The sequence below is a fragment of the Panthera pardus genome, unplaced genomic scaffold (genome assembly GCF_024362965.1).
Source record: "Panthera pardus isolate Hobbes unplaced genomic scaffold, ASM2436296v1 HiC_scaffold_16, whole genome shotgun sequence".
NCBI lineage: Eukaryota > Metazoa > Chordata > Mammalia > Carnivora > Felidae > Panthera > Panthera pardus.
In genome coordinates this window covers 97,597,541-97,620,852 of record NW_026526721.1, presented here as the reverse complement: position 1 = coordinate 97,620,852, position 23,312 = coordinate 97,597,541, and positions in this window count along the sequence as shown.

Below are 23,312 nucleotides of genomic sequence, written 5' to 3'. Positions count from 1 at the left end.
ATCCAAATTGACTTGGACCCTATCAATAAGAGACTGATGTTGGCCACTCTGCTTTAGAGTAACTATGGACCTAAGGCTTCCTTCCCATTTGAAATAATATGTACAATCCAAAAAAAAAAAATCACTGAATGTTCTTCATAACTTGGAAACCTATGCCAAACTAATTCCTTACCAAATATTTTACAAAGAAATTTAAGATCCATGGCTCTTCAAATGCATACATGTAATCTGCATCAGTTCTAATCAAACCGAAATTTGATAAAACAAATTTTCTTCCTGGTAGATGTAGTAATTCTTATATTGCAGAGTCACACCATCTGTTGTAACAACATCATTTTGGGGATTTCTTGGAGAACATATTTACAAAATCACCCTATATGCTATTAAAATGGAAGCCACAATGGTAGAATTTAAATGCATCAAATTTGATGTTTATCATTGCCTAAAGAAAGCCTCAAGCCATCTCTATCTGCCAAAGAAACTAAAGCAGTGGTTTCTAATATAAATTAATCAAGAGCTGTCACAGAGTCTATACCATCTGTCATCACATAACCCCAAGTCTTCACTTAGCACTGAAGCTCAGGAGTTTTACTCTCTCTAGATTAACTCATTTTGGGATTCCATAGTGTATGCAATCAGTAAAAACTGATACATGCACACTGCAACACTCATATTATGTCTGATATCAACAAAGCCATTCCCAAATATTATCTCACTCTGCTAATTGTTAAAGGTACTATGGCTGTTATACATTCTTCCACTTGACACCGATCACATAGCGATATCATTAAAACTGTCCTGATGAGCATTGCCTTCCCACAGGTTGTTTCTTCAGCCATTGAAAAAACCCATTTTGTTTGTGGTATGACCAAGAGAACAGCTCATAAGAGACACCTGGGCACCTGTTCACTACAGTTCCAGATAAGAATCTGGAAACTAACACAGAGATTCAGTTCTATTTCATCAAGATTCAGACATTACACTGATTGTGAAAGTCAAAAATGTAATTTCTGGAGCAAGAAGAAAACTGAAAACCAGTCTAATCATTTTGTAAAAAGTCCATTTACTGTGTAAGCAGTTCAACATACCACATCAGTTTACTAGTTATCAGAGACACTACTTAGTTAAGATTTCACCCTCATGTATTTAAAATCACCTGCAAAGCTTTTAATAAAATAGGTACTTGGGATTTATATCCCCTGTGTTTCTGATTTAAGCATAAGATTTGAAAGTAAATATATAACTTAAGCAGACCCTTAGCCACAGGGCAAGTGTATCAACAATTAATAATTACCAGGGTGGCGATATCAGGGATAGTAAAGTGACTTTCATTCATTCAGTAATAATTCAATTTTAGCATCACCCATTTGCTAACCCTGTTGATAGAAGAAGCTCCTATGGTATCAGGATTTAATTTATGCTAGAATATTTTAATCACCAGCTTATCAGAAGGCAAACTTACTTAAAACTCATTTAAAACTTTTCTTTAAGTTTATTTATGTTTATTTGGAGAGGACAGAGATAGCACAAGTGGGGAAGAGGCAGAGAGAGGAACCCAAGCATGCTCCCTGCTGCCAGCATAGAGCCCATCATGGGCTCGAACTCACAAAACCACAAGATCACGACCTGTGTGGAAACCAAGAGTTGGATGCTTAACCGACTGAGCTACCCACACACCCCAAAACTTATTTAAAACTTAAAGAAGTTATGCTTGGGTACCTAAATTTTATTTTTTAACAGGAAATTATCACTTTCTAAGGCTAACAAATCGATACTATTAGATTTGCACAGCGAAAGAGTCTTTGTCAAAATGGCTCCAAAATAAGAATAGCCATCCCAAACCTTCCTAAGTTTATACAATTTCTATCACTGTTTTTTCCTTGAAAGACAACCACAGCAAAGCCGTTTCATTGACTATTGTCATTATAAGAAAATGCCAAAACATCAATCAGGTATTAACATACAGTATAAGAGCAAAAGCTGCTAGCATATTGAAATACATGCAATGCACTATTTTTTTTTAACCAGTGATGCTTTCCTTGTGATGCAAGAGAAGCAATTAGCCAAAGACTACCTGATGGCACTAGATGTACACTATTAAAGAAAAATGGTATCTACAGAATTGAATTATACAAAGATGGGCATAAGAGCACTCCTTTTTAAGGAGTTGGAATGTCCACAGTCAGAGCTACAATTCAGCCTTTCAAATCACTATAGAATGCAAGCCTTTTTGTGATGTACTTTCTAAATTTTTTTACACTTCTTGAAGCATAGTTGATCTACAGTAACCTATTAGTTTCAGGTGTACATCATAGTGATCCAGTATTTTTATATTTTACAAAATGATTCCCATGAGAAGTCTAGTTACCATAATTATGTCACCACCTATACACTGCTAGAATTTACTGCCCTGTATTTGTGACCACATGCTCTCCCTCATACTTGGAAGAACAGTCTCTAAGATTCTAATGTTGAATCTTGATTCTTCTGTCCTTTGGTTGTTTCCAGATCATGCTGTAGCAAGTTCCATGGAAGATCTAACTCATCACTTTCAGCCTGTAAAATTACGTAGTTAGCTCCATGGAACCCTAGACTGACAGGTAACAATGAGAGGTATATGCAATAGGAAAAATTCCAAAGAATTATGTTCTATTGACAAGCTGTCAAAACAAATGATATCCCCCCAAAAGATTACACTTTAAAAAATTAAGTTGTTATTAAGGATAATAATCATCAAGTCTTGCTGTACTATGAGCATTGCATTATAATATTGTTTGCATGAAAATTGTAGGAAATAATACTGACATGTAAGGATTACAGTAAGTGTCCAGATATATGATATAACAAGTTACATAGTCCCTGTTTCTGTATAGAAAATAGGTAAAATGCCTTAGTTATTTATCCATATTAATTTTCAAGGAACTTATCAAAGAAAAACTTTTTTATGCCATTATTTTCTTTGATAGCCACATGTTAAACAAGGGAGTCAAGTAATATCAGTAGAGTTTTTATACTTTTTAATATAAATTTCTATTTTCAGGTTTCTCTCAGACTTATCTATGAAATCATTAATTTTTTTAATGTATGTGTGGGCAAATATATTTCATCATGATTAATTTCATTTCCTTGGTCTTGGACCAACATTCTAGCTAAGTTAACTCTGTTTTCCATCTCTTTAAAAATGTATCTTTCACTATATTTTTATTAAAAAATTTTTTCTTTCAGTTTTATTAAAATAATGACATATAGTACTGTATAAGTTTAGTGACAGCATAACTTGACTTATGTATATTACAAAATGATTACAATAAGTTTAGTTAATATCCATCATCTCATATAGATATATTTAGAAGGTAATTTTTTTTCCTCGTGATGAGAACTTTTAGTATCTACTTAGCAATTTTCAAATGACCATACGGCCGTGTTAACTATTATCATCTGTTGTACATTACATCTGCAGTAGGTATTTATCTTATAACTAGAAGAATAAAAGAATTTCTATCTTTTCTTAATATTTATTCTTGAGAGAGAGAGTGTGAGCAGGGGAGGGGCAGAGAGAGGGAGACACAGAATGTGAAGCAGGGTCCAGGCTCTAAGCTCTCAGCACAGAGCCCAATGTGGGGCTCAAACTCACAAACCGTGAGATCGTGACCTGAGCCAAAGTCAGATGCTTAATCAACTGAGCCACCTAGGTGCCCCATAGGATTTCTATCTTTTTATCACCTTCATCCAATTCTTCCAAACCCCACCCCCACCTCTGGTAACCACAAATCTGATTTCTGCAAGGAAAACTTCTTGAGTTTAACATTTTATGGTTTTGTACATATCATTATTTCTAATAACACTACCTTTGCCCTACTTAAAATAAGGATTTCTTTTACGTGAGAAATCCTACATGAACTATCACCATCAAGACTCATTTACGTAAGATAAGGCACTTGTTGGATGAAATAATAAGAATGATCATTTCTCCATCTCTCAACATGCCATTCTTTGACCAATTATCCTAATCAGTACTACTGAATTACTAATCAAATGATACCTCAATATTTTCCTCAATCATCTTTACCCAGACTGACTGGCCTTAGAAGATATGTATAAACATGTACATGCACACACACACACACAAACACACACACACACACAAATACAAACAACACACATAATCTAGATGTTTCTGTCTCTAACTCCTGTCATAATCATTTTTACCATAAGGGTTCGTCTTTTCTGGTTCTCTAGGACTGATGGGGCTGGACTAAGGTAAATGTCTGTATCCATAGCACAAGTATTGCAGCACAATCTGTAAGTACCATATAAGTTTCAGTGTATTTATGCTATTTTAGAAAAATCTTGCTAATCAACCTTGAAGGTATTATTTCCAGGAATAATTGCTTGATAAAAACAGGGCCATTTGAAGGATCTGTTCTAGAAGATTGACATTGATTTTTCTGTAATATTATTAGAGAATTAACCAAGACCCAAAAGGGAAGGAAAACATAATAAGCCTTTTCCAGGCATCTTAGTTACTTGAAGAGGACATATATCTGGCATGACAAAAATAAATTTTCAGAATTGCTTTCCCTTTGGTTTGCTCTATTTATTTACATGATTTAATGAATGTGAATATAAGGGCTTTATTAATCCTAAAGAGAGAGAGACCTCCTTTTTCTTATCTGTTTTGTTACAGACACATGAATATCCTATTATGATAGTGTAAAACTTTTATTTATAACATTCTTGAAACACTGGGGGTGGAGGCAAGAAATTTAACAGTAATTTTACTTATTAGATTTGAAGGTGGAAAAAACAGATTTGAAGGTGGAATATCTCCTTTAAAGGGCAATTAAAAATTTGTCTAGATCCTGTGACTATAAGGAATGTTCAAAAAGTGAAAACCATAAAATAACAGAGGTTATGTTTTAGGAATTGGAAGCTTAAATGAAAAGAATCTTGTCTAAATGGCCCCGTTTAAAATTATGTCAGGTTTCCAGCCAAATAGTAGAAATAAAAATACTTATCTGATCTGAATGGAAACACAAAGCTTTAAAACTCACTGGGCAAAAGCATGACTGGTTTTTGAGTTAGGTATTTTGAGCAATTCATTAAAACTTCAGCCACTGGAATTATTAATGACAAAATGTACCTTCAAAAGTATTCTAGCCCTATCTGGCTGCCAGGGGTTATCTCTATCACACAGGATTCAGAAGTTTGGGCAAGTCTTTCACTTGGTTAAAAAAATGAAAGTAAAGATCATTTAGTAGGAGTGCAGGCAGATTCAATCTTTCTGGAAAGCAATTTAATGGTATTTATTTTAAAACATAAAGCTTTTTAAGTGTGTGTTCACTTTGATTTTGTTTGGGTTTTCCAAAATGAAGAGAGAGAAAGAAAAAAAATACTGAGACAAAGTTTCAGACACTGTCTGGTATGTGATTTCAGGAAGCACATAAGAGACTGGGGAAGCGAGATGGAGGCAAGGGAAGCCAGGGTGTGTTGATGAGTAGGTTACCTCTGTGGGCAACTGGGATTTAGTCTCACTGGGGACCATCTGAGAGACTGGAATGTACCTCATTATACCACTGAGAACTCATGAAGTTGGCAGATTTACCTACCATCTCTCATTCTTTGTGGATTGAGGGTCACTCCAATGAAATAAAGTCTCTGGTTCATCTGGCTCTATGATGCCAAGTAGGCTAATTACCACATTGACTCTTAGGCCACAAGACTCAGGATATCCTCACACTGCATGGGAATTATATGCAGATGGCCACCTGGGTAGACAAAGAAGACATGAGTACGGTTGTCTGCTATGCCCTTTGACCCAGAAAATCACTTGTAGAAATTTGCTCTTCCATCATGCCTCTCACAGTGAGAGATGAATCCTAGCAAAATTTCAAATAGGCTTTGTTATAGGCACATGGTTATGTAAGAAGTCAGTGGATTTTTGTTTAATGTTAGATTCTGTCAAGAAGACATTTTGTCCTACAATCAATTCAAATTTCTATCAAAATTATGGTCTATTAACTAATCTGTTTTATGAACATATAATCACAGCACATCCTGCTATCATGTGATGCCTGACAATATGACCAAATGAATATTCTTAGGAAACTGAAGAGAATCTCCACAGAGTTGCCAGATTTAGCAAATAAAAACTGTGGGACACTCAGTGTACTGTTTTCCCGGGCTACTATATCAAAGTGCCACACAGTAGGTTCCTTAAAACAAAAATTTATTTTTTCACAGTTCTGAAGACTGAAAGTTTGAAATCAACATGTCTCTGTCTCTCTATGCAGCCTTCAGAGAAGGATCCTTCCTCGATTCTTCCATCTTCTAGTGGTTGCTGGCAATCCTTGGTGTTCCTTAGCTTATAGATGCATCATTCTAATCTCTGCCTCCACCTTACATGATCTTCTCCTCTCTATATCTCTGTGTCTGTTCTTCTTATAAGGACATCAGTGATTAAAGGCCCACCATCATTCAGGATGACCTCATCTTAACTTGATTACGTATGCAAAAGCTTATTTCCAAATAAGGTCACATTCACAGGCACAAATTTTGATGAAACCTATCTCAACACTGTACACCCAGTTAAATTAGAATTTTAGGTAAACAATGGATATTGCCCCCAAATATTGCATGGGGCATACTTATATTAAAATTTTTTGTTTACCTAAATTTTAAATTTAATTTGATTTTTTTTGGGGGGGTGGAGAGAGAGCACACACATATGTGCATGTGCACGTGAGTAGGGGAGGAGCAGGAAGAGGGGTAAGAGAGAGTCTTAAGCAGGCTAAGTAGGCTCCATAGTCAGCAAAGAGTCCAACACAGGGCTCAATCCCATGACCCAGGAATCATGACCAGAGCCAAAATCAAGTCGGATCCTCAACCAACTGAGCCACCCAGGTGCCCCTAATTTGATGTTTTGTATTTTTATCTGGAAAACTTATAAAGAGTATTCAGACTCTTCAGCATTACCTCATTTCTACATGGCTTTTGAACAGACTGTTTCTGAAACTGGAGCTTGAAATTAATAAAAAGCATCAAAGATTCTCAGGTTATCCTGAGGCTTGAAGTCTAATCCACTTTCTTTAAATAATTACATAAGTATACGGATTAGTCTTATTTGTTGTTTGCCCCATTTTCCATTGGAGTCTGAAGTTTTGATGAATTCCGCTTAATAAGTATTGAGCTATTCACAATATATAAACATAAGTGTGAATATTGAGTATGGGCACTCAGTCAGATGGTAGAAAAAGAGAAGATGTGCTTCCTGCCCCCAGAGAACTTACAAGTTAGTTCTACAATTTGATTTTTTAATTTTTATTATTTTTTTTAAGTAGGCTCCGTGTCCAGCACAGAGCCCAACACGGGGCTTGAGCTCATGACCCTGAGATCAAGACCCTGGGATCAAGACCTGAGCTGAGATCAAGAGTCAGACACTTAACCAACTGAGCCACACAGGTGCCCCACAAGATAGCTCCAGTGGTAAGGAAGTCACCTTCCAAACTGCTGCCAAGACAGAGTATGTACCACCAAAGGTGTATAAGCAAAGTAGAAGGAACCTCAACTAATTGCTTCTGCTCTGGAAGGCTCAGGTCAGATTTCATGGAGAGATAACTTTGGAATTAGGCCTTAGAAGATCAATAGGACAGAAATGTGAAGTTGGATGGAAGATAACATCCTCAGTAGAGAGAATAACTTGACCAAACATCGGAATCTGTTTAAGGATAAATGAGTTATCTAATTCAGTGGTTCTTAAAGTTTATTGTCTATCAGAGTCCCCAGTATCCTGAATTCCTGGAGTTCCATCTCAAAGAATGCTAATTCAGTAGGTCCAGGATCGTTCATTTTCTTAAAAAAAAATTCCCCAGGAATTAAAAAGTGTAATATAGACCCAAATGGGCAATATCTCAAACACAAAGTTTATATTTGGTTCACATCACAGTCCTAGGTCAATTTGGTAGGCTAGGGTCAGATTTGGTAGGAGTATATTGGCAGAGGAAATCTATTTTGTATTTCCATAACATAAGTTATTTTTAGATCCACTCAATGATGTGAGAACTTTTTTAGCCAAGATGATTTTTCATTAATACAAGTACCTTCTTTCCTTCTTTTCATAAATAGTAAAAAAAAAAAAAATTTCCTGTTACTCATTCCCCATGAAACAGTTAAAAAGTCAAAGAATAATTCCCATTCCAAACTAATTTGTAAATGCCCCATTACTGATGGTTTCCAATTAGTAACACAAAATGAAGAAGACCTAATGTCCTCAGTTCTAAAACACGAACAAAACTGTGCTAATTGGTTATTTATTTTAGCTTACTGATAGAAACGAGTCAGGAGCACATGAGGTAAGTTGCACTAAAATAGAGAAACTGGCTAACTTTTTATGTAAACCACTTAAAAAAGTGTCTAAAAATAAGTGTAAATCACTAAAAATACCAGTGTGAGTCAAACTCCAGGAAATGCAGACTGTTGCTTGTTGTGTCTCTGCATTTCAAATGATGTTTAGGAGAAGAAAAAAAAACCTACTTCTCAAAAAAGACAAAATATGCAACTCTACACATAGGAATGTGAACTTTTAGAGAGATGTTTCCTGACACCATGGAAATGCTGAAGGTGTCTAACTAGAAGATTTCTTGTTCTCTTGATTTTAAAAAGGTCTCACTGCATTTGTATGCCATGCATCATTTTCTCATAAGCAGAACACCAAGAATGTATTAGTCTGAAAAGGTCAATGAACTACCTCTCATCTACACACTTGGTAATGATAACTACCAGTGCCTGCCCTGTTGCCTTTGGTCCCTAATAATTGTGATGGATAGAGAGGGATGGGGCCTATTGTTAGCAGTACCTCTACTATATTGGTAACCAGTCTGACACTTAAGAATGTCACTGGAGATATCCAAGGTCACAAGGCTTCCTAGTGAGAGAAGCATGGCTTGAACCTGATTTGCAATCCTGATTAATACTCCCTTGGTCTTCTTATCACTCTATAAAGTTCCAAATTATTTCAGGAAAAGCTTATCCTCAGGAAATAATGTACCAAGTAGAGAATAGGCAATTGTTCTATTTGCTTCAGATTTGTGAGAAGTATTATTGGGTTGGATTATTTGTGAGAAGTAGTATTAGATGTGGGTTAAATAGCTGAGAAGCAGTTATTGAAGATATGCAACCATTGTTAGGATTTAATATCTCTGTGGTTTTGTTTTAAAATACTTAGTAAGCTGAACTAATCAATATGATCAAGTAACAGTCTATGAAATTCTATTTTAAAGCAAAGCTGTTAAAGAATCCAAAGATAAAATCAGAAACTAGGAAGCCCCTGCTAGTAATCCCCTTTATCATGTTAATGAAATTCAAACCAAATCATGATGAACATTCAGAAATGAAGGGTTTAAAAAGGAAAATGTGAAAATTGACTCTGCAGAGTTTCATTGAAAATCAAGTCTTAATAGCTATGTTTTAAGATCATGAAAATGGAGGGTTATTGGACAGGCTTTTAACCATCATAGCAATAACAAGGTATCACTGTCATCAAGTAACATTGTTTGCAGTGAAAAGTGTGATGCATATTTTACCATTCTTAGTTGAAATAAACTGTCAGTATTATTATGCCTCATAGAATCAACCCGATAGCTTCCTATTCAGACCATCTTAAGGAACCTGTGGCTTCAATAATTCTCAACTTTGAAGGTTCTTCAGCAAACAGACACAAAAGCTGAATTTCTAACAATAGGGAATAGTTAATTGGATTATGATGTTTCCTTACACTGGCATATTATCTCATGAAGAGTTTTTATCGACAAGGCAAAAATGCTCATGATCTAATATTAACCGCAGAAAAATCATAAGAATTGAATTAGTTTGTGAGGGCTGCCATAGCAAAATAACATAGACTGGCCTAAACAAAAGAAATTAATTACCAGTTCTGGAGGTTAGAAGTCAAGATCGAGGGGTCAGCAGGCTTGGCTTCTTTAAGGTTTGGGCCTGCAGATGATCACCTTCTTGCTGTGTCCTCACATGGCTTTTCCTCTGTGTGGGCTCACACCTGCTGTCTCTTCCTCTGCATATAAGAGCACCAGTCCTACTGGATTAGAGCCCCCTTCTAACAGCCTCATTTCAATTTAATCACACCTTTAAAGACTTTGTCTCCAAATAAGGTCACATTCTGAGGTACTACGGGTTGGGACTTTGCCACATCAATTTTGGGGGAGACAAAATTTAGTCCATAACACCAATTATATATAGAAAGGTTTTTCTCAAGTTATATGTGTGTATATTTTATGATAAAAACTAAAAGGAAATACACCAAAAACTTAACAGAATTAAATGAGTAGGGAGAGGATTTTTTTCTAATTTACATCCAAGTTAGTTAACATATAGTGTCATAATGGTTTCAGGAATAGAAGTCAGTGATTCATCACTTACATATAACACCCAGTGCTCATTCCAGCAAGGGTCCTCCCTAAAGCTTCTTGTCCACTTAGCCCATCTCCTCATCCAACACCCCGCCAGCAACCCTCAGTTTGTTCTCTGTATTTAAGAGTCTTTTCTGGTGTGCCTCTCATTCTGTTTTTATACTATTTTTGCTTCCCTTCCCTTATGTTCATCTGTTTGTATCTTAAATTCCACATATGAGTGAAGTCATATGATATTTGTCTTCCTCTGACTTATTTCACTTAACATAATACCCACTAGTACCATCCATGTTGTTGCAAATGGCAACACTTCATTCTTTTTGAAGGACAAGGTTAATATTATTTTCATCCTTATATTCTTCTGAATTTTAAAGCAATGCATGCTTATTTAAAGAGGAATGACCACTTTCTCACACCATTCACAAAAATAAACTCAAAATGGATAAAGGACCTGAATGTGAGACAGGAAACCATCAAAACCCTAGAGGAGAAAGCAGGAAAAGACCTCTCTGACCTCAGCCCTAGCAATCTCTTACTCGACACATCCCCAAAGGCAAGGGAATTAAAAGCAAAAGTGAATTACTGGGACCTTATGAAGATAAAAAGCTTCTGCACAGCAAAGGAAACAACCAACAAAACTAAAAGGCAACCAACGGAATGGGAAAAGATATTTGCAAATGACATATCGGACAAAGGGCTAGTTTCCAAAATCTATAAAGAGCTCACCAAACTCCACACCCGAAAAACAAATAACCCAGTGAAGAAATGGGCAGAAAACATGAATAGACACTTCTCTAAAGAAGACATCCGGATGGCCAACAGGCACATGAAAAGATGCTCAACGTCGCTCCTCATCAGGGAAATACAAATCAAAACCACACTCAGATATCACCTCACGCCAGTCAGAGTGGCCAAAATGAACAAATCAGGAGACTATAGATGCTGGAGAGGATGTGGAGAAATGGGAACCCTCTTGCACTGTTGGTGGGAATGCAAACTGGTGCAGCCACTCTGGAAAACAGTGTGGAGGTTCCTCAGAAAATTAAAAATAGACCTACCCTATGACCCAGCAATAGCACTGCTAGGAATTTACCCAAGGGATACAGGAGTACTGATGCATAGGGGCACTTGTACCCCAATGTTTATAGCAGCACTCTCAACAATAGCCAAATTGTGGAAAGAGCCTAAATGTCCATCAACTGGTGAATGGATAAAGAAATTGTGGTTTATATACACAATGGAATACTACATGGCAATGAGAAAGAATGAAATATGGCCCTTTGTAGCAACGTGGATGGAACTGGAGAGTGTGATGCTAAGTGAAATAAGCCATACAGAGAAAGACAGATACCATATGTTTTCACTCTTATGTGGATCCTGAGAAACTTAACAGAAACCCATGGGGGAGGGGAAGGAAAAAAAAAAAAAGAGGTTAGAGTGGGAGAGAGCCAAAGCATAAGAGACTCTTAAAAACTGAGAACAAACTGAGGGTTGATGGGGGGTGGGAGGGAGGGGAGGGTGGGTGATGGGTATTGAGGAGGGCACCTTTTGGGATGAGCACTGGGTGTTGTATGGAAACCAATTTGACAATAAATTTCATATATTGAAAAAAAAAAACAAAAAAAAAACGAAAAAAAAATAAAGAGGAATGAATCAAATTACTATTTGAATCAATTACAAATGAATCATTAAAAATAACAGGATTATCTGATTAGAGGAATACTGTTAACGGTAAACCAAAGGACTTCCATACTAACCTATCTATATCAATGATTATCTTTCTTTTTTTTCTTTCATTTCTTTTTTTTTTTTTTTTAACTATGAACTATTTCTTCAACAAAAGTCTTAGGCAGTAGCTCAAGATATAATATTGGCAAAAGGAGAACTACTCTAGTTGATGCAAGGTCATTTTCTTTGTAAACTATAAAGAATTCTGTTGACCACAGTAAATTTTTAAGTACTTTGAGGGCATAGACTAAATCTTACTCATCTTTGAAATTTTAGTCCCTAGCATAGTGCCTTCAACTGAATGTGTACTCAATAAATGTATCAAAAGACAAGACACTCAACTATCTCATAACTATTCTTTAAATAAGAAGACAACAGAAAGTATACTAGATTTGAGTCAAAGTAATTTTGTTCAAGCACTTGTTCTGCTAAATATCACATGGGTAACTTTCAGCAATCCACATAAGTTCTCTGTGCTTTGGTTTCCTCATGTATTGGTAACAAAGAAGAAAAATCAATTTTCTTAGCTGGTCTAGGTTCAGGGAGAGAATTGCCTTTGTTTAGCAAAGGTCTGTGATAAGACACTAAGACACTTGGGATAAAAGATAAGATTCTAAGAACAGGAGCCAAGACAGGAAAAAAAAGAAAAAAAAAAAAGAAGGCTTAGTTTCTTTGCACAAGAAAATGAGATAAATAGATAAATTTGGTTGTTTGGCTCTTACTATTGAAGAGACACTGTGAAGAGAAAAAAAAAAGTCAAAGAAGAAATAGAAAGGGGAAGAGAGAGAGATGACAGCAAGATGGTGAGAGTGTGGGGGAAATGTGAGATATTCCAAGCATTAGAAATCTCTGTGGCAAGCAGGAGAAAGGTTTAATGTACAATTTTAAGTTGTTTGCTATGTAAGATGCAATTCTCTTACACTGGAGAGCTCTCTGTTATTGTTGATGGTAAACATTGGGAGATGTGGAAGAAGAAGGGATGACTCATGAGAAAGAGCAAGTCCATCTCCAGAGTGGAGAAAAAGAACTAAGGCAACCAGGAGAAGGCAAGGCAGGAAGAATTTACAAAAAAACACTTTAGGAAGGACTTTGGACTTCCACAAACCTGAATCGATCTTGTAAAATCTTAAGTGGTTTTGAGTTCTGAAGTGATAGCCTGGGTCATATGTTAAATGGGATCATTAGGTACTACTGCTGACTTTATAGATTTACTTTATCAATCAAACGAGATAATAACAGCTGGTATTTATACAGGACTTACTATATATGCTAAGCACTTTTGTAAGTGCTGTAAATATTTTTATTCTTTTGCCCCTCACAATGTCATAAGGCTCCTATTGCACATTTTTTTCTGCACTTTATAGGACAGTAGAAGTAACCTGCCCCAGTTCACGTAGCTAATAAGTAATTGATAGAGGCAGCATTCAAAATCTGTACTAACTACACTGTTATAGCCCAGAGTAATACAATAATGTGTGTAAACTGAACTATACTGTAAGTAATGCAAAACATCTGTCTGGCACTTAGATTGAGCAATCCCAGCTAGGAAGAGAAAGAGTGGGAGAAGTATATAGGAATTGTGCCACCTGCCTTAGTAATCACCTCACAGGTGTAAGTTGTATAGGCTTTCCTAGGATGGCTTGAAACATCCTTCTGCTTAACGTTATGGAGATTGTGCCTGACATCAGAATTCAGCCACAAGGAGTGATTGGAGTTGAAATCCAGTATCCAAGCCACATGCCCATTGGGCTAAGCTACTCAAAGGGAACACTTTTGTAAATCTCACACCTTTGTAGTTTAACAGTGGGTCCTGCTTCTTCTCCCTCCTGACCTAACCAGCAGCTACCCATTATTAGAGATTCCCCTTCAACCCCCAGGGTCTCTCTACTTCCCCTTAGGCTCCTTACCCCATGCTCATACTGACATTCTGCTTGAGTTCACCCTATCATATACCATCTCTCCCTCCCCACCCGCTGGTTGTGTGTAAGTCTCTTAAAGCCAAGAGCTTTTTGTTTCCCAAGCCCAAAATGCCCAGAAAACTGCTAGGAGCACAGGTCTTCAGAAAAAGTGGGTTTTTTTTTGTTTTTTGTTTTTTTTATTTCAATAAAGGAATGAAGAACCAAATAGATTCTCCTTGTGAGCAATGTGCTTGGCAACTGTAAGTCACATAGCCTGGAAGTGATTTTGTGTGAAAATCCTGAGCTGAAATTTAGTTTTAGCCCTGACTCTAACTAGCTTGATAACTTTGGGCAAGTTACTTAACCTTGCTGGCCCTCAAGTTTCCTTATAAAATCATTGGTTTGGGTTAAATTGATCTTTCAGGTCAATTCTAGCTCTTAACCTTCTATTAGCACTGTTTCTCCTCTGTCATAAGTTTGATTAATGAACACACAACCCTTATAACTCATTGGTCTACTAGGAAACTCAGGCAAAATGTTTGCCTTAAAATCATTATTTTTGTTTGTTTTTCTTGGTCCAAGTTCAAATATTTACAGTCCTTAGGCATTAATAACTTCTTTTCTATTATACTCTCACTAAATGTGTTCTTAGCCCCATGATCCAGCTTGTATGTCCTTATTACTAATGGCTCCAGATATAAACTATGTGGCATTAAAAGAGAATGATTTTTCTATGATAGCTAATTGCTCCAACATTTCTTTTTTGAAATACTAAAAAAAATAGTAATAGATGAGAGTGAAATGGCTGGAGATTTTAATGCCTTAAGCACTTTAACCTTATCCAACAGCTCAGGTCGATCTGCTTGGCAGACGTGCCAACAGGAGGGAACATAGCGGGTGGGAAACAAGATATTAACAGGCTCAAATGCATGGCAATTAGCAGTCCATTATCTCCACATCAGGGCTAGATTGGTTTCCCAATAAGCCTCTGAATTAACCAGCCATCACATTCCAATGCAAATCAATTAAAGACATTTTACTGTATCATTTTCAGATTTCTTATAAGTAAATTTATTTATATTTGCTTAATTCCATGTATCTTTGATAAACTGGCATATTTAAAGGTCTTGTTGTACAGATATGATATATATCATTTCTGGGTGATTTCAAATCACAGAAGAAAAACAGTATGAATTTCCGCTTAACCTAATTTCATAGTTAATAATAATAAAAGTTAAAAATAGCTGTTGATAGTGGTAGTATATAGTTTTAAGCCTGGCAAATATATATTTGGGAAATATTACAGCATAAGTTACATATATAATCATATAAAATGTTCCTTTTGAAGTCTGTCACTTGTTATAACATTTCTGTAAATGACAGCACCATCTTCCCATTTGATTTAAAACTTGAGAGCCATGTGCCACTGTTCTCTCTCGTCCATGACATTCAAGCTATTGCCAGTCCAGACTAATATTCCTTTCTTTCCACCACTAGAGACATGATGTCCTCTACTATGCTTACAACTTCCTTTCCACCCCCACAAAGTCTTCAGCAAAGGAGAAACTTTGAATATACATCTGGATCCTTCCCTTGGAAGCAGTGTCGTTCTTCTGCAGTTACAACTGAGCAAGTACAACTGAAAACAACGTGTGTTGCTATGGAATAGGCACAAAGAGAAGGATGAGACAAGGCAGAAAGAGGGTGGATTCGGATTTAGACCAAGTTAAAGCACATATCAGAGGGCCAGAGGGCCCCAGCTGAAAACTGAGTTTCACGATGTGATTACAACTGCTTCTTTGCCTCTGCATTGCTATTACCACCACTGCTTAATTTTTTAATGCCTGCTACATATTGAACACTTTGCAAAACCCTATGCAAACAGTACCTCTTAGCTGTACCTCACAAATGATAGGAATAACTGTTCGTATATTGCATATGGGATAAAAAAGGATAAGAGAGAATAAGATGGCTCCAACATATTCCCTGCCTCCAGCCTTGATACAGGTATTGAAGCCCCTTGCTAACGGGCTCTTCTTGTTTTGTACCTGCTGAATAACACAGAAGCTAAGCCCTGACAATGTGATAAATAAATGGGAGATTAATCCAGCTTGGGCCATAACACACCACTAGCCAGCAAGACTGATTTGACTATCTGGGTGTCTCAAATTTTCTTTCGTCTCTCTCTGCACGATGCATCTTCCTACTCAAACTACAGCCTCAGTCAAGACCACTTTCATCAAGGCATCTGGCATTCTATTCAGTTTTGTAAGCCACATGAACAGAGAGTCACTCTATGCATCCCCATGGTACCTCATCAGCTGGATCCTCTTCCACGAATTGAGGATCCAGAAAACACATTAGGGATTTGGACACCAGAGGTTGTTGGGTGCTTTGTTACAGATACCAGGTGTTGTTACCTGAGTTTAGGGGAACAGAGTCCTAATTACCTACAAGCCACCTTTCAATGTAAAGAGCTATCCAGGTGGATGTAGATACCTCATAAGGGGATACAGCTTGCCAAACAGAGTGCAAGCTGGATTTTATCTCACATTCATCCCCTTGATCTGGCACAACTGCACACCCATACATAGCAACCCTGACAGTGAACTTGGTGAAAATCCCACTGGAGGGGCCAAGCATTGCTAAATAACAGTAATAAATGATAATAATAATAATAATAATAATAAATTTGAACCAAATTTTCAAAGGCTTCCTGGTTTTCAATGTGAGATGCCTTTCTGCAATAGCTGTATGGCCAAGCCAAGATCTGGATATAGACAGATAGAGGATAGATAGATAGATAGATAGATAATAGATGATAGATGATAGATAGATAGAATTAGAGATTTGTAATCTCCACATACATACCTTTTTTTCATAAGGGTAGTAAAATGCCATCATAGCATTTTTCTGGACTCTTGTGAATAATCAAGTGATGACATGATGTGTTTCTCATGGTTAGTAGGCAAAGGCAAAGGGTAATTAATCTATAAAGTTGTGACAAAGCCCATCTCCTGAGACTCATGTGACCCAAGAAAAGCTGGAAGCATTGTTACACCTTACTGGTGAAGACTATTGGGCAGACCTAGCATTTACTACCCATAATCTCTTGTCAAATTATTAGAAAACATGCTGAGAATAATGGATATAATCTTGTACTATATGTCATCTCTCTCTCTCTCTCTCTCTCTCTCTCTCTCAAACACACACACACACACACACTAGATTATAAGATTCTTGAGGAAAACAAAGTGGTTTTCTACACCTTTGATTATCTGTGTCCAGCATAAACCTCAGACATCTTAGGCATTCAGAACACAGTGGGTAAATGAGTGAATGGATGACATAATAAATTAATAAGGGCCATGGTATAAATTAAAAAAAGAAAAGAAAAAGAAAAGAAAAGAGTTTATAGGACTATCTTAGCCCACCCACCCCACATTCCATAGATAGAACCCCCTTATCTCTATTACTTCTTGTTTATTGGCAATAACTTACAACAACAAGAGTAAATCCCAGGAGCAACACTTCTGTAAGCTACTCAGTGTCCGAGAAATAGGATTACAGATAGGTTGTATGTGAGAATTGGGAATGCAGACCTGCCAGGATTTAGAAATGGTTGTCTAGAGAGATTATTGCAACCGTTCTTGGATTTAACCAAGGGCCATAACATTTTAAATAAACAAAGTAGCCCAACTGTTTTAGTGGAGAACTGGTAAAGCCCCTATTGCCTTTTCCCTGGACTAGCACAGACATATAGACTCAAAACCATTCTTCCCACTAACATCCTTGCTCCACAATAATACATTCTCCACAGAGAAGCAAGAATGAACTTTTTGAACCTTAAATTCAATTTTGTCCCTAGACTCCTTAAAACCTCACAATAGCCAACAATTGCACTTAAAAATGCAAATACCAGCCTATCTTTCTGCTCTCATTTTCAACCAGTCTCCTCCACTTTCCATTATTTTCAGATGACACATATCTTCCGTATGTTTCTAGAAAATTCCAAGCTCACTCTTGTCCATGTATATTGTTCTGACTAGCAGCATCTTCCCCTCCTCATTTCATTCCCTTATTCACGTGGCCTGCCTTTTTTTTTCTATCCTTTAGATCTCAACTCAAATATCACCTCTTCATAAAGGACTTTCTTGACTACCTAAAGCAACTGCTCAACTATTCTTTATCTTTCTTTAACCAAAGAAATATGAGTGGAAGTGGCATGTGTCACCTCTGGTCAGAAGTTTAAAGAGGGGCGGCTATATGATTATCTCATTCTTTTTTCTTATGCTACAGTAACTGATAATGTTCCAGATGGGAGAGATTTCATCAGACTACATCTCTGAATGACGATGATATGGAACAAAGCCTCAGTGAACTGACCATGATATATGGCAGGAGTTGTATTAACTCACTAATTTTAGTAGGATGTTTGCTACTGTAGCATAACACAGTCTATCCTAACTAATACAATCTCAGAACCCTGCTTATTTCTTTTATATCTCTAACCACAATTTATAGTTACTTATCTTTTTTATAGTTGAACTACCCTACTAGAATGTAAGCTTCATGAGAGCTAGAGTCCATTACATGCCTACACAAGATCAATACACTGTAGGAGCTAAGAATTTGATGAATCCAGGTCCTGTACACTATACATGTTGCTCACTGGAAGGGATGCTTACAGATCTCCACTGATGAGTCCGCAAGTGGCACTTTCTGTTAATTGCCCAAACTCTCGCTCTAGAGAGAAGACTTCAGGAAGGACAAAGTGGAATTTCCTTTAACTGTCTCCAAAGCAGGGGCTAGCCAATCCTCTGGTAGGCTGACTCCTGTACACATTCTGGGATTCCTTCCTGTCCTTCTTCGGGAAGTAGTTTGCTATTCAGATATCTCAGCACCAAGTCCTCTTGGCCCTAGTCCAGTATAACTTCGGATCCCACGCAACAATTCTGAAACTTTTTCATAAGTGGACTTCTTTAAAACTCCATAGCAGCCATGGACTCTTTCCACAGTACAAAATTATGTAAGTTTACAAGTTCATAGTACTCAAAAGTTCTCTGGAATTTCTTCGGGGACACATTCGCCCATATTCTAGAGACATCGAGCTAAGAAATGGACTTCAACCTAATTCTCTAACCAGGTCTCCACATATCCCATTGTTTCTGGGCCCTGTTTTGATGATCTCTTCAATATTTTTGATCTTCTCTTGCTGGGGTCCTACCTTGATCTTACTCCACCTTCTGTTCTAAATACAGAACAGCTCAGCTAACTGCTATGCCCTTTTATTTCCAGTATGTCTGTAGAGGTTGCCTGTAGCTGGGTGATGGCCCTTCTCTCAGCTCCAGTGCTTGTTCCACTAAGGAAACACATGTTCCATCTAGGTCCTGGACTTTCCTGCTTTCTACACTTCCACTCCAAATACATCTTCAAACACTCTAAAACTAGAAAAAAGCCTCTGATATTGAGTATTTCTTAAATTAAAAAAAATCCATTTGTTCAGCTTCTTACAACTGTGAATGAAAATAGGTTGTAGAGTCACTTCACACATTGAGAGGTTTCCTCAAACTCTTTTCAGCAAAACTAGAAGCTACAGACTTAAAGTCCTTCTTAAATTGATGAAATAAAGTGCATCATCAGAACAATGACTCAGCTTCTGAGTCAAGCTGAGCTTTTCGAAAACAAGGTGCTCGGCAGTCTATTTTATGGATTTGTGCATTATGCGGCACTAAGCGTGTACACAGTACTATTCCACTCAATTAAAATAGTCATAAGAAGGATTCATTTCTCACTATAGAGCACTTAGAATTAGAACAGTTGCTTTTTAAACATTTTAGATGAGAAATCTTCGGTGACAAAAAAATCTTACACTAAAGAGTGACAGAAGTAGAGATTCTGTTGCTGAAACTAGGGTAGGGGTCACAACCTTGCCCCCTGATGCCCTCCATGCTCAGCGGTCTTCTTGAAACCACCAATTCTCCATGTAGCAGAGTTTGAGCCACGTTGACATGAAAATGTTTCTTTCCGTGTTGCTTTCTGTGCTAAGCTGCATATGACAATGCAGGAGATAAATACCTCAACAAACAGTGCACTTAATGCTTTCCATCTTCCACTAAATCAAATGGAAGACAGCCCATGACCCCATCACTCATTTTGCTGGAGGTCCCTGGTGATGACAGTTTTTCCAGGAATTCGAGAAGACAAATAAGTTCATGGCTGTTGTGCTGAATGCCACACTCCTGCCATCTATGGCTGGCTTCAGCTTGTCCCCATGTATCATGGGAATCCCCCTTGCTCTTTTTCCATCCTGTCATCATTATTTAATATATAACTTGAAAAATACTCTATTGCTTCCTGTCCCTTTAGGACAGAATATCAAGTCGCCAGAGTTTAGGAGAATACACTGTTTCCTAATGTCAAACCTTAAGATAACGTTAGCATGTAGTAATTCAGAATCTTCCGTCTTCGGGCTATAAATTGCCTGGATACAGAACTGAATGATAGTTAATGAACTTACTAATGAGAAAACCCAAAAGACAATTGTTTCCCTCTATATGTGGGCTATTTCTGCCACATAAGTTTTGCCAGGAATGCTTTTCATCCCCCTCCCAACTACCCTGGTTGAAATGACAAATTCTAACTCATTCTCAAGGTTCAAATTAAATATCATTTCTGCGAAGCCTTTCTTAATGCAAATCTCACAGACGTGAGGTCAATCTACATTCATTAGTACAATTACATATGTGTCTATCCTCCCTATCAGACCATAAATTCCTTGAGGCAGGATTCATACTTTATTCATTTATGCCCCAAAGGCTACTTCAGGGCCTAGCACATAATGGATTGTCAAAAATGTTTATTAGGCTGATAATACTGACTATTGTTATAAATGAGATGCCTCACAGAATTGTTTTGTGAGCAAGTATACTCAGAAAATCTGATGATCCAAGTGGTACCTGATCCTATAGTCAAGGAGAGAAAGGACACACAGTAACTTTAGCCTCCTGACTACCACCTCCCGATCACTGACAAACTACACTTTTGGAAGAAAAATAACCCTGTAACTCTAAGAGTATAAATTTATCACATGTCTAGACTTTGGTTTTGATATTTTGTTCATCGAAGACTTATTGAATGTCTACTAGTTTCAATGTAGAAGATTAAAAAAAAATTAAGAGAAACACATTTTTAAGAATTAAATTATGACTTCACTATAATAAAACTATGTTCAGATATTTTACTAAGGAAACCTTAGGTTTAATCCTAGTACCTAAAGTTAAAATTTATTCCATAAATCAATAGTAAACTATCTTTTAAAAGTTCACTGAAGGAGAAAGAAGTAGAAAGGAAGTATTGTACACATGGGTACATTTAGACTCTGGAATTGGAAGGCCTATATTTGTAATTTAGCATTCTCACCAGCCCTGTAACCCTGGACACATTATTTAACTATTTTTGTGCTTCTGTTTCTTCATATGTAAAATGAGGACTAATAATAGTACTTACCACCTGAGGTTGCTATGAGGTGATGAAAAATGCTTACAATACATGATAGATGCTCGATATATGTTAGGAAATTACTATAGAATGTTTCTTCTTTCAGCTGCCTACCTTACACCTTGCAAAAAACAGAACAGACCAAAAGTTTTTCACTTGATCAATACTCACGAATGAATGATATTCACTAATGAATATTCCTTGTGCCAGACACACACCGATAACATAGGAATGGAACAGCCATTCAGCTGTTATAACTTATATTAAAGTTAAAGCTTATATTAGAATATAAGCTTTCAGGAAGTTTATATTCTAATGGAGGGTGCTATTTATATTCTAATGAAGGATGCTAGTAAAAAAGGTGAATAAAGGCTTCCTGTAGTAAAGGTCAGGAAGAAATTCATGTGCAAGGGGAAGAATGAAGAGGTGTATGGATCCTTCAGATACAATGACCAGTGAAACTTCTCTGAGAGATATTTAAGCTGAGACCTGAACCTGAAGAAGGAAAACCATACAAGAATCTAGGGGACCTAGGAGTATTACAGAAAGGAGAGTCCTAAAGCTAGAACCTTCTTGAGTTCAAACAGCAGCAAGCAGGCCAGTGTGTGCAGAACAGGATGAGTTCAAGGAAAAGCAGTAGGTTATGAGGCCCTAGAGTCAAGCAGGGGCCTAATCACAAAAGGGCTTGATGGCCACCGGGAAACTCTGACTTAGGTTTTGTAACTGTGATACAAGGCCAGTGGGGGAGTTGGCACTGGGGAGGAATATGATCTGATTTTCACTTTTAAAAGATAATTCTGGCCGTTTTGCAAAGTAGAGATGTTGGGTGAGATGGGTAAACTGGGTCAGGTGGGAGTGGCAGAGGCAATTAGAAGACGTAACGTTCAAGGCATATTTTAAGTTGGAGTTAACAGCACTTACTGCAAAATGGATGTGAGCCTAAAAGGAAAGGGGAGATTCAAAGGTCACTCCCAGTGTCCTTGGCTGGAGCAGTTAGATGAACACTGCTGCCATTTACAAAATGGGGAAGACCAAAGAAATCAATTTGCAAAGAAAAGTCCACAACTCTGTTTTTGGCATGTCAGTATCCTAATCTGGAGTTAAGGGTGACTATTAAGGTGACCTTGTATATTTCAGGTTGGATAGGGTCACTAAGAGAGAGTGTAGATATGTAAGAGTTTACAAGATTGGGCCTTGAACACATTGACATTTCAGAAGCTGGGAAAAGAAGGCATTCCAGACAACACTGTGAAGTAGCAGTGAGAGAAAAAGAAAATCATGAGAGTGTGGTGCCCTCAAGGACATGCAAAGAACAGTTTCAAAGACTCTGGAGTCGTCAACCACATCAAATGAGGCTGAGAGGCTATGGAGAGCTCTGAGGAATATAGAGGTCACCATTGACAAGAGCATTATGATCAAATGGTGAGAACAAGAGCCAAACTTCATGGTCAAAAGGGACACAGGAAATGAAAATGGTATTTAGACATCCCTTTCAAGGAATTTTACCATGGAGGGAGCAAAAACTATTGTGAGGGGATTGACTAATGATATAGGTTCAGAGAAATCTATTTTTCATTGGAGATATAATAGCATGCTGTCCCCTCTTTAAGGAACTTTCTGGATTGAGCCAAGAATGGGAATTTTATCTCCTTTATAAACAAATCTCCCACCACATTTGTGGTGGGTAGTTCAAAGATTATCCATTTCAAGAAATTAGATGCTTCACCTGGATTTGAACTCTGTACAGCTGGGGTTCCATAAAGAA